We start from the raw sequence: 6000 nt of genomic DNA, 5'->3' as shown, positions 1-6000 counted from the left end.
CGTTATAGGACTACCCTGGCATTTCTCATTTCCAGAACCTTTAGTCTGGAAGGTGCCACTGACGCCTCGGGGGGGATGACTGTGCTACAATATAGTTCTCCTTCTGACGTTAACTGCTTTATGATCATGATATCATAAAAATGATACATAAATCCTTTATTGGTTACATAAGTCATCAGAAGTGTGAGCTACACTTCTATATTTACGTCTTCCCCCCCAGGAGGTGGGTGCTCCGCATGAGGAAGGAGGAAGGGAGAGTGGCCCTCGCCTCCACACCTCAAGTGGTGTGGTATCGCCCGCCGCTGCTGCTGTGCCGCGGGGAGCCCAGTGTTACGACGCCGCCTGATTGTCACTTTAGTGCGGCGGCGGCGGCTGGGGCGACCGAGGTGCCGTAAGAGGACTACACAACTTGAACCGGTTTGCCCTGAGCGGCCTCCAATTTTCCCGACGCCACGAGGCCAATCAGAGGGGACTTGAGCCACCCGTCTGCCAGCCGCACGATGCTCTCCCTCTCTCTCCCCCCTCACCGTCTCTCTCTCTCTCTCTCTCTCTCTCTCTCTCTCTCTCTCCTCTCTCGCCCAACACCTTTCACACCCTCTCACCATATCTAATAGGGGTATATTACATTATACACACATATGTATATGACGGATAAATGAATTATTTTGCGCTACAGACAGCACTGGTGGGGAGCGAGCAGTGCACCGAGCGACGCGACCGTTAAATAACGGTCACTAACGGTTGAAAACGGAGAGTACGCTCCTGGGGGAGATCCCCCCCCCCCAACCCGTCGCTTGACATTTCGACCCCTGATTAATTTACCAGGTCATTAAGTGAAACTTTAACCAGCCGCCTCTTCCTCGACACTGGGTAATTCTGTTATCATGGGCCGGTTTGGCCCAAGAGGAGCAATACGGGCCGGCGCTCTCTCCTGCGACCGACGCTGTGATACACGCGAGAACAAGTCTACCTCGAAAGCTCTGCGTGCTTATGTCCCGTGATGTCTCATGCCTACAGAATACCTACGTATACAGAGGTTTATCACTATATTTGTCTTGAGGAGACAAAACACTTCTGGGAAGGGAATATCTATTCCCACCGAAGCGCCCAACAATAACTAAGAAATAAACTTCAAAATGTGAAAACTAAATTTTCCATTCAGCATCTCGGAAACAAACGCCAATCGAGTATAGGATCTGACCCCATCGTCCAGGGCGCGCCAACATAAGCAGGCAGATTGGCCGCTGATTCGATTCCCGTAATTGAATCAGAGACCAAGGCTGTGTCCTAAAACGCCACAAACGCTATAGATGCCAAGAGCCCCGCAACAATAACATCCTTTACAATATACATTTGCTGTCATTTCTCGTATCACGGGAATATTCCGAGAGGATTCAGAATACTGACAATTTTTAGGGATAAATCTTTGCTTCCTGTTTCGTATCGAGGCAGCAAATTATTCCTTTAATACCTCGATCACTTGTGGATAACTTTTTGGATCGGGGTGATGCTGTCAAAGATACGGCACTTGTTTAATGTTGTTATTATATACATATATGTATATATATATATATATATATATATATATATATATATATATATATATATATATATATATATATTATATATATATATATATATCTTTTGTAGAACAAGACCCAAATCAAGAGGGTGAAAACAGATAACGAAATCAGTTGTGTGTGTGTGTGGAGGCTACAAGGTATCCTCGTTGTCGAGACTAAAGCAGCAACTTTACGGGAATAGAAAGCGGCTTAGCTGAGGTACGGGGCCTCTCGTCCAACAATTTGGCGGGAAACTTGCGCTATACAAGCCTCCCTCCTCACTTACCGCGCCGCACCACAGAAAACGTGAGGCGAATCCAGACCTGGGTCCTGGCGAGGGGAGCCGAACCTCGGGTGAGGGGAGCGCGCTGATAGACGGGGAGGCTGATAGACGGGGGAAAGGACTGACGGACCGGGTGCGGGACGGGAGAGGACTGATAGACAGGGTGTGGGACGGGATAGGACTGACTGACCGGGTGTGAGGCGGGAGAAGATTGCTAGACGTGGTGTGGGACGGGAGAAGATTGCTAGACGTTGTGTGGGACGGGAGAAGATTGCTAGGTGGGGTGTGGGACGGGAGAGGACTGACAGACGGGGTGTGCAGCGGCAGAGAAAGATAAACAAACAGGGACGGCAGAAAGATAAGGAAGACAAATAAGGAATAAAGGGAGACACGAGAGAAGGAGAGAGAGAGAGAGAGAGAGAGAGAGAGAGAGAGAGAGAGAGAGAGAGAGAGAGAGAGAGAGAGAGAGAGGGAAGATATATAGTGAAGAACCACGTCCAGGGAATAGCTAATAAACGCAACAGGGGAGACAGATAAATAGTAAATAAGGGAGAGATAATAAAAGATCTGCAGGAACAGATGGCCAGTAAACTGTGTGCAAGGGGATACAGTAATATGAGAGAGAGAGAGAGAGAGAGAGAGAGAGAGAGAGAGAGAGAGAGAGAGAGAGAGAGAGAGAGAGAGAGAGAGAGAGAGACCACGCCCTACAAGACAGTTCCACGAGGTAGGGCTAACGCGTAGTGCTCACCGTACACCCTACCGCCTGTTTAGTAACAGGGTGGTTCTCTCCCGCTCGTTTGCAGTACTGTCGTCCATCTTGGGATCACCTGGAATCATTGTGAACCATCCATGTGGTTCCTCACGGCGTCTGCAGTCGTTCATGCCATGCACTTTTCCTCCCGGTGATGCAGAATCTCCCACGTCTTCCCGCTGGCTTACTCGTACTCTTGTTTAATATATTCCAGAGGACTTGTAGATTTGATTACTCGGCTTCTTTCCTGTAATGAACTTTTAAGCCGCCTTTTAAACTTTCTTTAATTCTCTCTAAATCTGAGAGTCTTGCATATATTACACAAGTGTCTTTCTCCTCTTTCCGGTCTGCGTATTTTCAGTTCTTCCACAGCATTTTGGGACAGGCCATCTGTTACATTCCCTTCAATTTGGCTTGAAACTATTTATCAATTATCTCTCATTTACTTGTCCATTCTTTGAAGTCATCTTCCAGTTCATCTTTCCGTCTGTATTCCCTCTTAGGTCTTCAGCCTTCGTCATATTACCCAGTTTCTCTCCTCTGGTCGTCCCTATTAAGACGTTGCTGTTGCATCAACGATTTCTTCCATGTCAACTGTTTGGCATTTTTTCTTCGATGAAACTTTGCCCTCGTCAGGATGGGGGATGCCACGGGCTGCTGCAGGGAGAGTGGAACACGAACCCACACCCCAACATTTTCTTCTACCCAGATCAAACAGGTCGGTCGAGAGCCTCGGGCTGAAAAAAAAAAAAAATACCTTCTCCAGTTCCTTAATGACCTCGGCTCTCGGCTCATCAAATATACCAGAGGGACTCAAGAACCACTGGCTCCATCCTCCCTCCGCCTCCACAGACTTACCCGGGAAGGGAAGACGAGTTCTGTCTTCAGATCTGTCTCGTAACTGCTTCAGAATATTTTTCCTGTCTTTTAGCTGCTTCAGAATACTTTCTCTGTCTCGTAGCAGCTTCAAAATACATTTCTGTCTCCTCGCTGCTTCAGAATACATTCGTGTCTCGTACCTACTTTAGAATACATTCCTATATTGTATCTGCTTCAGAATAAATTCTTGTATCACACCTACATCTTGAATAAATATTCATGTTTGCTTAACTGGCTATGGACATCTAAAATCTATAAAGACTGGATCCGCATCATGCATCAATTAAAGACGTATGTCTTTCACATGTGATCAGCGTTAAGAGTAATAACGTGAATTATGAAAAATATCTTTTTTTCACTATCTGATATAGACGAAAGGAGAAAAAAAATCATTTTTGTACGTGTTGGCGTGCACTTCCATAGTATACACAGTACACCAACCATACCTTTGGGTCATACTGTAGGATCGGTGTGCCAGTGAGATACAATCTAGAGACGTGGATGGGCTTCAATATTGGGGAGTAAAGTGTTGTAAGGATTGGGAAGGCCCATGCTGAAAGAGGAGTCATGCAGGAAGGCGGGGGAAAAATGTACTGCTCTTCTGAAATCTGTAGTGAATGGAACACAAGAGACTCAGCGAGGAGGGAGTACTCGCCCCGTCTCTGATGTGTGGCTGACAAACCCAAGTGTATATATAGGTCAGGTGAGGCAAAATGCACGACCAGCAGGGATGGTGGTTAACTTGCACGGTAATCAAGATGAAGGATTTCAAGTGAAAGAATACAGATATGTGGAGGTTACTTGGTGTGAAGGCATTAGGAAGGAGCATGGCTGGGTCAATCAGAATGGTCATTTAGAAGGCATGGCAGATGACGAAGGTCTATACTGTAGTGTAATGGAAGGTACAAGGTGGGAGTGAGGTGCATCGTGGAAGAGATGGAGAGATAGAGAGATATGATAGGGACTGCCTTCTCCTCCAACACTACAAGCCAAACATTGCAGTGCCTCCTCCTTCACCAGCACCACCAGCCAAACATTGCAGTGCCTCCTCCTTCACCAACACCACCAGCCAAACACTGCGGTACCTTTTCCTCCAACAACACCAACCAAACACTTCATACCTCCTCCTCCTCCACCACCACCCAAACCCACAGCAGTACCTCCAAAACCATCTCCACCATCGATCACAAAACCATCTCCACCATCGACCACACAGCCATCTCCACCATCGACCACACAGCCATCTCCACCACAAAGACACTCGCAAAACCCCATCATTATGCCACGAACGCGCACCAAAGCGCACCAGAACCATTTCTTCCCTCAGTCCACTAAAAAAAAAAAAGAAAAAAAAAAAAAAGGAAACTGATTTATTCCAGCAAAGTTCGACGTCTAGATAGGTGAAAATAAATAAATAAACAGATGCCAATAATTCCAAATTCTTTCATGCAACAGTCCAGTGCCTCGCCCCCGGGCAAACGGAACAATCTGACACGCGAGCGAAGTCCTCCGACACGCGAACAAGTTACATGGTTAACGCAGGTAAATAGGGAAATATGAGGACAAATGGAGAAGCCAATGTGAGTAAATGGAAGGCAGAGTGTCGCTTGAATAGATCATTTGCAGAATTTGCATAAAGCCATTCCAAAAAGGAACCCAAGTTAATTCACTTTCATACCGCAGGCAAAAATCTGGGTCGTCCTTTTTATAACCCGTATTTTTTGGGGGAATTGGGCAGCGTTAATTCAGGGTTTTAAAAGCGAGTTGGAGATCGGGAATTTTTATATACGAGTTTATTTGCTTAGAGACGGGTTGATATATTTTTTTAATCTTGTAATTATTTTAATTAAGGCGCAAATCTAATTAGCATGTGACAAATTTAATTCTGAAAACATGTTTCATTTTAATCTGATTCTTCACAGGGACGGGTAAAAGTGTGTGGCATTGTGAAGTGTGTGTGTGTGTGTGTTTGTGTGTGTGTTTGGCAGCAGCAAGTATCCCCCATATCATATACGTAATGATATGAACGCTACCGTCCGTCACACACACACACACACACAAACACATTAATATATATATATATATATATATATATATATATATATATATATATATATATATATATATATATATATATATATACATATACATATATATATATATATATATATATATATATATATACTGAAGTACGACATCATTTCCTAATTGGATCCGTACATTTTTCCCGCAGGCAATAATGCCACTTGTTTCCCAACTCGCCAATTTCCAGCGTCTCATTGTTGCTCAAGTCAACTTTTGTATCTAATATTCTCATCTTCTTCCCGCGAGTTCTTGGTCCCGGGAGGTGGGCGGGGCCGAGCTTAATGGGGACCCACCACGGCCAGCCCCATTGGCCGGCGCCGCGGCCATGTTGGAGAGCCGCGCCGCCATTGGTCGACTTTCTCGCACATCTTTCAGAGTGTCCGCAACGGTGTCGGTGATTGGCGGAGGGCGAGGTGGTGGACGAGGTAAGCAGCGATCAC

The sequence above is a fragment of the Panulirus ornatus genome, chromosome 36, assembly GCF_036320965.1.
Source record: "Panulirus ornatus isolate Po-2019 chromosome 36, ASM3632096v1, whole genome shotgun sequence".
Taxonomy (NCBI): domain Eukaryota; kingdom Metazoa; phylum Arthropoda; class Malacostraca; order Decapoda; family Palinuridae; genus Panulirus; species Panulirus ornatus.
This window is presented reverse-complemented; position numbering follows the sequence as displayed.